Source organism: Artibeus jamaicensis, unplaced genomic scaffold (assembly GCF_021234435.1).
Source record: "Artibeus jamaicensis isolate MK-2021 breed Jamaican fruit bat unplaced genomic scaffold, CSHL_Jam_final scaffold_461, whole genome shotgun sequence".
Classification (NCBI taxonomy): Eukaryota; Metazoa; Chordata; class Mammalia; order Chiroptera; family Phyllostomidae; genus Artibeus; species Artibeus jamaicensis.
The window spans coordinates 10,188,156-10,197,889 of NW_026522045.1; positions in this window are offsets into that span (position 1 = coordinate 10,188,156).

Sequence of the window (9,734 nt, forward strand, 5' to 3'; positions counted from 1 at the left end):
CCTTCAGTTCTTCCTCTACTTTATGATCATATTCAACCACTTCTGTGAGCATCCTGATTACCAGTGTTTTGAACTGTGCATCTGATAGGTTGGCTTTTTCTTTATCACTTAGTTGTATTTCTCTGGAGCTTTGATCTGTTCTTTCATTTTGGACCATATTTCTTTGTCTCAGTGTTCCTGCTATGTTGTAAGGGGGCAGGGCCTTAGGTATTCACACTGGTGATGCAATCCTCTTTGCTGCATTGTGGTGCTGTCTGTGGAGGAGGGGTAAAGAGGGAACAATGCCGCTCACTTGCTCCGCTCTAGCCCCACTTTCCAATGAACTCTCTTTTGTGAGACTAGGAGTTTCTTCTGCCATGGCTCCCCTTGCAGTAGTTTATAGCTAGCTTTGAATCTTTAGTTTCCCATTTAGCCAGCCCTGCCTCACTCACGTGGTCCCCTGTCTTGTTGCAAGTCTTCTCAGCCAGCCCTGCCTAGCCTGCTCGGTCCGCCACCTTGCCTTGTGTCCTATCCACTCAGCAGCCTGTTTCCACCCTCCTACCAATCTGAGTGAATGTTTCTTTAACTCCTTGGTTGTCAGAGTTCCATGAAGTTTGATTTTATGGTACTTCTAATTGTTTATTGTTTTTCGATTGCTTATTGTTTTTAGATTGTCTTTTGGTTGTGTGAGGAAGCAAAACGTTTCTACCTATGCTTCCATCTTGGCCAGAACTCCAACTTCCTTGACTTTTGAAAAACACCTCCCATGGGAAATACAGGAATCCCTTCCACCAATTCCACCAGAAGATTAGCCAACAATTAGTCTAACATTGGTAGCAGGCCAGGAGGCAGAGACATGCAGGGGCAGATCCTGTGGTGACTCGAGATATTTGCAGACCCACCACTCAAACCACCACTAATAAAAACTAGCTTTGTAGCACTTCTTCGCCCCTTCTGTATGCAGCCAAGCTCAGAGGAAACAGCCATACACTGTGGATCACTTGTAGCTTTGAACAGGTTGCCAAGTGCTAGACAAAGACAGCACTTGATATTAATGTACACAAGCCTCAGTCAACATCAGAACAGTATCCAAAGGGAGAAACCAGCAGAGCAGGGAAGCAATAAACTCTACCGAGATGATCTGCACTTTGTTATTTGTCATTATTTTTGTTACCTTTTCTTTTTCATAGCCTATTTTTTTATTTTTATTTTTCTTCTTTTTTCCTTTCATATCTTGTATTGTAGTCTTACCTTTATATACACAATTTTCCCTTCTCCATTTCTTTTCTAATTTTTGTTACTCTTCCTTGTCCCCCTTTCTCATTTTCCTCTTTCTCTTCATTACTCATATTAATTCTCTTCCACTTCTCCTCTTATAAATCACTTTTATTTTCTGTGGTCTTTTCTTATTCTTTATTATTTTTTCCCTTTCTCTACTATTTTATTTATCTTTCAGCTTTTATTATTCTTTGCAATTTTGATGTTGGTTTTGCTATTGTCTTTGGAGAGTTCACTTGTTTTTGTGTGTGTTTTTTTGCATTGTTCTGTCAGCATCTGTACAATAGCTTACATGACATGGTGGGGGGATCAGTCTCTCAGCCAGTTGGAGGTAGAGATACCATCAACAAATAGGCCAAAAACATTCAGGACCAAAATATAAAAGGATAGTCCACATAATCCACACAAAGGATATTCCTAGAGCATCGAGATCAAGAGGTCAAGGAGGCTGCACTACTGGGTCCCACAGGCCTCCTACCACAAATGGTCACCCCGTGAAGACAGGGAATCAAAGCACATCTATCTAATTCATGGAAGGAAACAAAAAGAGACCGCTAAAATGGGGACACAAAGAACATCCAAATGAAAGAAAAGGAGGAAGCCCCATTTTATGAGCTAAATAAAATTGAGTGAAGCAAATTATCAGACATAGAGCTCAAAGTAATGGTTTTAAGGGATGCTCAAAGAATGTAGTGAGAACTACATAAGCATGTAAAAAGACATAGAAACTATGAATAAAAGGCAGTTGAAGATGAAGAATGAAATATCTGATATGAAGAATGCACTAGAAAAATTAAAAGCAAGCTAGATGAAGCAAAGGATTGAATCAGTGGTTTGAAAGACAAAGTAGAAAAAAATCAGTGCACAAGAATGAAAAAAGATTTTAATAGAATGAGGAGGGTTTAAAGGAGCTTTGGGACTACATGAAATGTAACAATATTCATATCATAAGGATACTAGAAGGAAAGAAAGTGAGCAAGGGATAGAAAATTTATTCAAAGAAATAATGACAGAAAACTTACCTAACTGGTGAAGGAAAATGTCACAAAAGTTCACAAAGCACAGAGAGAGTATCAATCAAGATGAATTCAAAGAGACCCACACCAAAACATCGCAATTAAAATGGCATAGTTTAAAGACAAAGGGAGAGTCTTAAAGGCAGCAAGAAAGGAACAGAAATAGTTACCTACAAGGTAGGCCCAATAAAGCTATCAGCTTATTTCTCAACAGAAACATTACAGTCCATAAGGGATTAGCATGAAGTATTCATGCTAATGAAAAGCCTGGCTGGTGTACCTCAGTGGACTGAGCACAGGCTGTGAACCAAAGGGTCATGGTTCGATTCCCAGTCAGGGCATATGCCTGGGTTGCGGGCCCTGTCCCCAGTGGGTGCCATGTGAGAGGCAACCACACATTGATGTTTCTCTCCCTCTCTTTCTCCTTCCCTTCCCCTCTCTCTAAAAATAAAAAAAAGAAATAAAATATTAAAAAAAAAGAAAAGCAAGGATCTTACAACTGAGACTCCTCTATCCAGCAAGATTTTCATTTAAAATAGAAAGCAAAATGAGGAGCTTCCCAGATCCCCCCTCCAAAAAAGACTAAAGGAGTACATTCTCACCAAACCAGTACTGCAAGAGACATTAAAGGGACTGCTTTAAGAAGAAGAAGGAGAGAGAGGGAGAGAGAGAGAGAGAGAGAGAGAGAGAGAGAGAGAGAGAGAGAGAGAGAACACCAGAGTGGGGGGAAACAAGTTCAAGGAAAAAAGCCAGTGAATAAGTACCTATCAATAATAACCTTAAATGTAAATGGATTAAATGTTCCAATCAAAAAAGATAGGGTAGCTGAATGGGTGAGAATCTATGACCCATATATTTGCTGTCTACAAGGGACCCACCTTAGAACAAAAGATTTACACAGTCTTAAAGTGAAAGGGTGGAAAAATATTTCATGAAAATGAACCTGAAAAAAAGTTGGGGTGGCAATTCTTTTATCAGACAAAATAGATTTCAAAACAAAGGCTGTAACAAGAGGCAGAGAAGGTTTCTACATAATACTTAATGAAGTTGCCTAACAAGAGGCTGTAACCCTTGTAAACATATAAACACCTGACATAGGAGCACCTAAATAAATAAGGAGAATCCTGGAGGACTTTAGGGAAGAGACTAATAGCAATATAGTCATTGTAGGGTATTTAATACCCCACTGTCAACAAAAATCAACAAGGAAACAGTTATCCTAATGGGTAGATTGAATGAATTTAATTGACATTTACAAAATGTCTCATCCCAATGCAACAGAATACACATTCTTCTCAACTGCACGTGAATCATTGTCAAACATAGACCACATGGTAGGACACAAAATAAGTTGTAACAGATTAGAGAAAACTGAAATCATATCAAGCATTTTCTTGGATCATAACGGCTTAAACCTAGAAATTTCAACATCAATAAAAAATCAGAAACATTCAAATACATGGAGGATAAATAACATGTTATAAAATAATGAGTGGGTCAAAAATGAGATAAAGACAAATACCATATGATCTCACCTTTAACAGGAAGCTAAACAACAAAACAAACAAGCAAGCAAAATAAAAACAATGACACTGAAATAGAGGACAGGGCGACAGCAACCAGAGGGGACTGGGGAGGGAATTTCAGGGGAAAAGGGGAAGAAGGGTTTACAGGAACTAGTATAAAGGACACATGGACAACAACTAAGGGGGGTGGAAATGGGAGAGAGGTGGGGAGCATGAGGGGGGTGGGCTAGGATGGGAGTAAAAGACAGAATATTGTAGTTGAAAAATAATTAAATAAAAAAATCTTTGAAAAATGAGATAAATTAATAAAAAGTACCTGGAAACAAATTAAAAGAATGCACCTTTAAAACTGAAGAAGATACAAATAAGCAGGACCATGCACGTACCATATTCATGTATAAGAATTAACAGAGGGGAGTTCTGGCCAAGATGGAGGTGTAGGTAGAAACCCTTCTCTTCATTGAACAACCAAAAGGAGGATTACAACCAATCCAAAATGTATAAACAAACAGGAGTGCCAGAAAATCAAATTGCATGGAACTCTGACAACCATGGAATTAAAGAAACAGTCAAACAGAACAACCAGATCAGTAAGGCAGTGGATGGATAGAAACCATGGTGAGGCAGCGGACCACAGGGGTGGGGCTGGCTATGTGGGAGGGGTGGACATAAGGGGAAACTGAGAATCAGAAGTGGCTGTGTACTACAGCAGTTACCACAGTGAAAGAAACTCCCAGTCTCACATGAGAGTTCATTGAAAAGTGTGCTAGAGACAGGCAGGTAAGCTGCATTGTTCCCTCTCTGGCCCCTCCCCCACAGGCAGTGAGGCAAGGAGGTTTGCCCTGCCTGGGTGAATACCTAAGACCCTGCCCTCTTACAACTTAATGGGGTCCCCCCCCAAAAAAAATTAGGGACAAAATGAAAGAACAGAGCAAATCCTCAGAAAGAGAGGTAAGTGATGAGAAGATAGCCAACTGATCTGATGGACAATTTAAAGCCCTGGTAATCAAAATGCTCACAGAACTGATTGAGCTTTATTGAAAAATGAAAGAACAAATGAAAGACACTCAAAGTGAAATAAAGCAAAATATTCAGGGAACCAAGAGTGACACGAAGGAAACCAGGGCTCAAATCAATGATTTGGAACAAAAAGAAGAAATAAACAACCAATCAGATCAGAATGAAGAAACAAGAATTCCAAAAAAAAAAAAAAATGAGGAGAGGATTAGGATCCTTCAGGACAAATTTAAACATTTCAACACCTGAATAATAGGGGTGCCAGAAGGAGAAGAGGAAGAGCAAGAAATTGAAAACACAATGAAGAAGAAGTTCCCTAATCTGGCAAAGGAAATAGACTTTGAGGAAGTTCAGGAAGCTTGGAGAGTCCCAGAGAAGTTGTACCCAAGGAAGCATACACCAAGGTGTGTGTAATAATTAAATTACCCAAGATCAAAGATAAGGAGAGAATCTTAAAAGCAGCAACAGAAAAGGAAGCAGTTACCTACAAGGTAGTTCCCATAAGGCTATCAGCTGATTTCTCAAAAGAAACCTTGCAGGCAAGAAGGGGCTGGAAAGAAGTATCTAAGTCATGAAAGGCAAGGACGTACATCCAAGATTGCTCTATCCAGCAAAGCTATCGTTTAGAAAGGAAGGACAGATAAAGTGCTTCCTAGATAAGGTCAAGTTAAAGGAGTTCATCATCACCAAGCCATTATTATATGAAATGTTAAAGGGACTTACCTAAGAAAAAGAAGATAAAAATATGAACAGTAAAATGACAACAAACTCACAACTATCAAGAAATGAACCTAAAAGAAAAGAAAAACAATGGACAGAAAAATTAAACAAGCAACCAGAATGGGAACAGAATCAGAGAAATGGACATCATATGGATGGTTTTCAGTGGGGAGGGGGAGGGGAAGAATAAGGGGGTAAGGTACAGGGAAGAAGAAGCATAGTGGGTAGGCATTAAATATATGGGGGAGGTCAAAATGGCATAGGAAACAGAGGACTCAAATAACTTATATGTACAACCCATGGACATGAACTAAGAGGGGGTGCTGGAGGGTTGGGACATGCAGGGTGGAGGGGGGATAAAGGGAAAATTGAAAAAACTGTAACAGCATAATAAATATGATATAATAAAAATTAACAAAAAGTTGAAAAAATAATTAATAACATTAAGATATTCATGCTACCCAAAGTTACCTATAGATTCAACACACTGTGCTACTTTACACAACTGTGTACTACACAGAAGAAAGGAAAAGGGAACTCCTAACTTTTGCAACACTGTGGATGGAACTGGAGAGCATTATGCTAAATGAAATAAGCCTGTTGATGAAAGACACATACCGTATGGTCTCACCTATTAGAGGAATCTAATGAAGAAATAAACTAATGAACAAAATAGAACCATAGGCATGGAAACATGGAACAGACTGACAGTGACAAGAGGGGAGCAGGAGGGGTATAATGGTGGAAAGAAGGCAAAGGGACTAGTCAAAGAACATGTATGCAGGATCCATGGACATGGACAAGAGTGTGGTGATTTCAGGAGTGAGGGGTTGAATGGCAGAGGAGGGCAAGGGGGGAAACAACTGTAATAGAATAACAATAAGAAAGATTAAAAAAGATTCCAATGACATATTTCACAGAATGAGAGCAAATATTTCAAAAATATATATGGAGCCACAAAAAGCCCCACATAGCAACAGTGATTGTGAGAAAGAATAAAGTTGGAGGAGTTGTGTACATAATATCAAACTATACTATAAGGCCTTAGTAATAAAAACAGCATATATTGGTATAAAAAAACAGACATATAGATCAATAGAACAGGGTAAAGGACCTGGAAATGAGCACATACCTTTGTAGTCAATATTTGACAAAGGTAGTGAAAACATACAATGGGCTAAAGATAGTTTATTCAATAAATGGTGTTGGGAAATTGAACATTTACATGTAAAAAACTGACACTCTGCTACACACAAGAATAAACTCAAAATGGCTGAAAGCCTTAAATGTTAGATTTCAAACCATAAAAATCCTAGAAGAAAACAAAGGCAGTAAGATCTCAAATATTTCTCAGCAATATTTTTTGTGACATATCTTCTCTGTCAGGGGAAACAAAAGAATAGTCAACAATGAGACTGTCAAAATAAAAAGTGTTTTTACAGCTGAGGAAACCATTAACAAACTGAAAAGATAACCAACTGAATGGGAGATCATATTTGCCAACACATATGGTAAGGAGTTAATATTCAAAATTTATAAAGCACTTTCAAAACTCAACAACAACAACAACAAAAATAAACAATTGAATTTAAAAATGGACAAAGGTCCCTGGCTGACATAGTTCAGTGGATTGAGCATGGGCCTGCAAACCAGAGGATTGAGGTTTGATTTTCATTCAGGGCACGCACCTGGGTTGCAGGCCAGTTCCCAGCTGGGGACGCACAAGAGGCAACCATACATTGATATTTCTCTCCCTCTCTCCTTCCCTTCCCCTATAAAGATAAATTTTTAAAAAATGAGCAAAGGACCTGAATAGACATTTCTCTAAAGAGGACCCAAAGGTGGCCAATGGACATATGAATAGATGCTCAACATCACTAATCATCAGAGAAATGCAAGTTAAAACCACATGAGATTATCACCTCACACTTGTCAGAATGGCTATAATCAATAAATCAACAAACAACAAAAGCTAGCAAGGATGTGGATAAAAAGGAAGAAACCCTTTTGCACTGTTCTTGGAAATACAGACTGGTGCAGCCACTGTGGTAACAGTATGAAATTTCTTCAAAAAATTAAAAATGCAGCATCCTTTTGACCTCTGATCCCACTTCTGGGAGTACATCTGAAGAACCCAAAATTTTAATTTAAAAAATTTTTGCACCTCTATGTTCATTGCAACATTATTTACAATAGCAAATACTTGGAAGCCCCCAAGTGTCCATCAGGAGATGAGGGGATAAAACATTTATGGTATGATTGCACAATGGAATACTACTTCCTTGTAAAAAAAAAAAAGAAGAAAAATTTATCCTGTGCAACAGCATAGATGGACCTGGAGAATATTATGTGAAATAAGCCAGTCCAAGAAAGACAACTACCACATGATTTCATTCATATGTGGAATCTAATGAATGATGAACTAAGAAACAAAAATAGAGACAAACTTATAGAGAGCTGACAGCTCTGGGGGGAGTTGGGTTTGGGTGGAGGGATCAAGGAGAAAAGAAAAAAGTGAAAGAATTCATGGAAAGGGACAACAGTGTGGTAATTGCAGGTGGGAGGGAGATGGGTAGAGGTAAAAGAGGGTAGAGGGGAATAAATTTAATGAAAAAATACTATAAAAATAATGCAATGAAAACAAAGTTAATATAGTCACATAGTTTAAAATTGTAATAACAATTAAAAAATAAAAATATTGACCTTACAGTGCTGTTGAAAGGATTAAATTAATCAATGCATTCAATGTCTGATATAATTTTACTATATAACAAATTAAGTATATCTATATATTAATATAATAGATTGACACTGTTGCATCTGCCGTCACGAGAAACAGAGGTTCGGAGACTTTCAGAATTTTCAAGATGTTACTTTATTGGCCAAGTTTTACCTGCGCAGGGGCGAGCTCTCTGAGTGTCCGAGGACACTATGCTCAGGAGAGCTGCAGAGGAGAGCTGCGCCCCGGCGCTTACAGCTATGTCCTTATATAGGGGTATGCAAGCAAGCTTTGAACAGAAGCAGATGTGGCTGTTAGCTATTGGCTAGCTCTAAACAGCTGATTGTCATTGGCTTATTAGGGAAATTCAAAAAGCTCTTTGTGTAGTTGGCGGTTAGCCCTTTTAGGAAGTAAAAATTTCCCTGTTCCTGGTCAGCCTAACTTTATCCGGGGCTCGTTCAGGATTGTCCCTTTTCGACATCTGTTTTGGACCTCAACAGACACCACATGTAATATAGATATATAGTATACTATATAACATATAGTATATATAATACTATATATTTTAAGATTTTATTTATTTATTTTTAGACAGAGGGGAAGGGAGGGAGAAAAAGAGGCAGACAAACATCAATGTGAGTTTGCATATTACTCGCCCTTTCTGTGTACCTGGCCCACAACTCAGGTATGTGCCCTAACTGGGAATCAAACTAGTGATCCTTTGGTTCACATGCTGGCACTCAATCCACTGAGCCGCACCAGCCAGGCAATACCATATATTTTTTACAATTTAGATTTTGTACACTCATAAACTATTAGACCAGGATACAGCCCTCAAAATCATCTAATCTAAAAACGTACCTTTAAAGAATACTAGTCGGATTCTCCAAGGGGTCAAGAAAATTCCTAAATTTAGTACAGCAAGTATGGTAGACTGGGAGCTAGGACAGTTATGTCTTAATATAGTCCTCTTTTTAAAAAAATTTACTTCAGTCAGTCACCAAGTACTGTAGAATCTGCCTTAGAAAAGTGTTTGAATAATAGTCAGCATTTACTTATTTATTTATTTATTTATTTATATTATTTTTGTCTCCATTTTCCTGCCACCACTTTCCCTCAATATCAGCATTTTAAAAATATTATTATGTGCTGTATACTCCTCTAAGTATTTTACATGTATTTCCACATTTAATCATAATTATAACCTCAAAATGTGTTATTTTAACCTCCATTTTGAAGATAGAAATGAGGATTGAAAAAGATTAAATAATTTACCAAAAGATGTGTAATCTCTCTATGTTTAAAGTATCAAAAACTAATGAAATTATGTGAATAGTAGAATATATAGAGTCCATCTTTAGAACTCATGTTATAAACCAATGTACTTTATTGCCTCTGCTCTATCCGGTTCTCTAAATTTCCATCACTGTCACCATAGGCAAGACCCACAATTCCTCCTAAAGGATTTCTCTGCTTTTT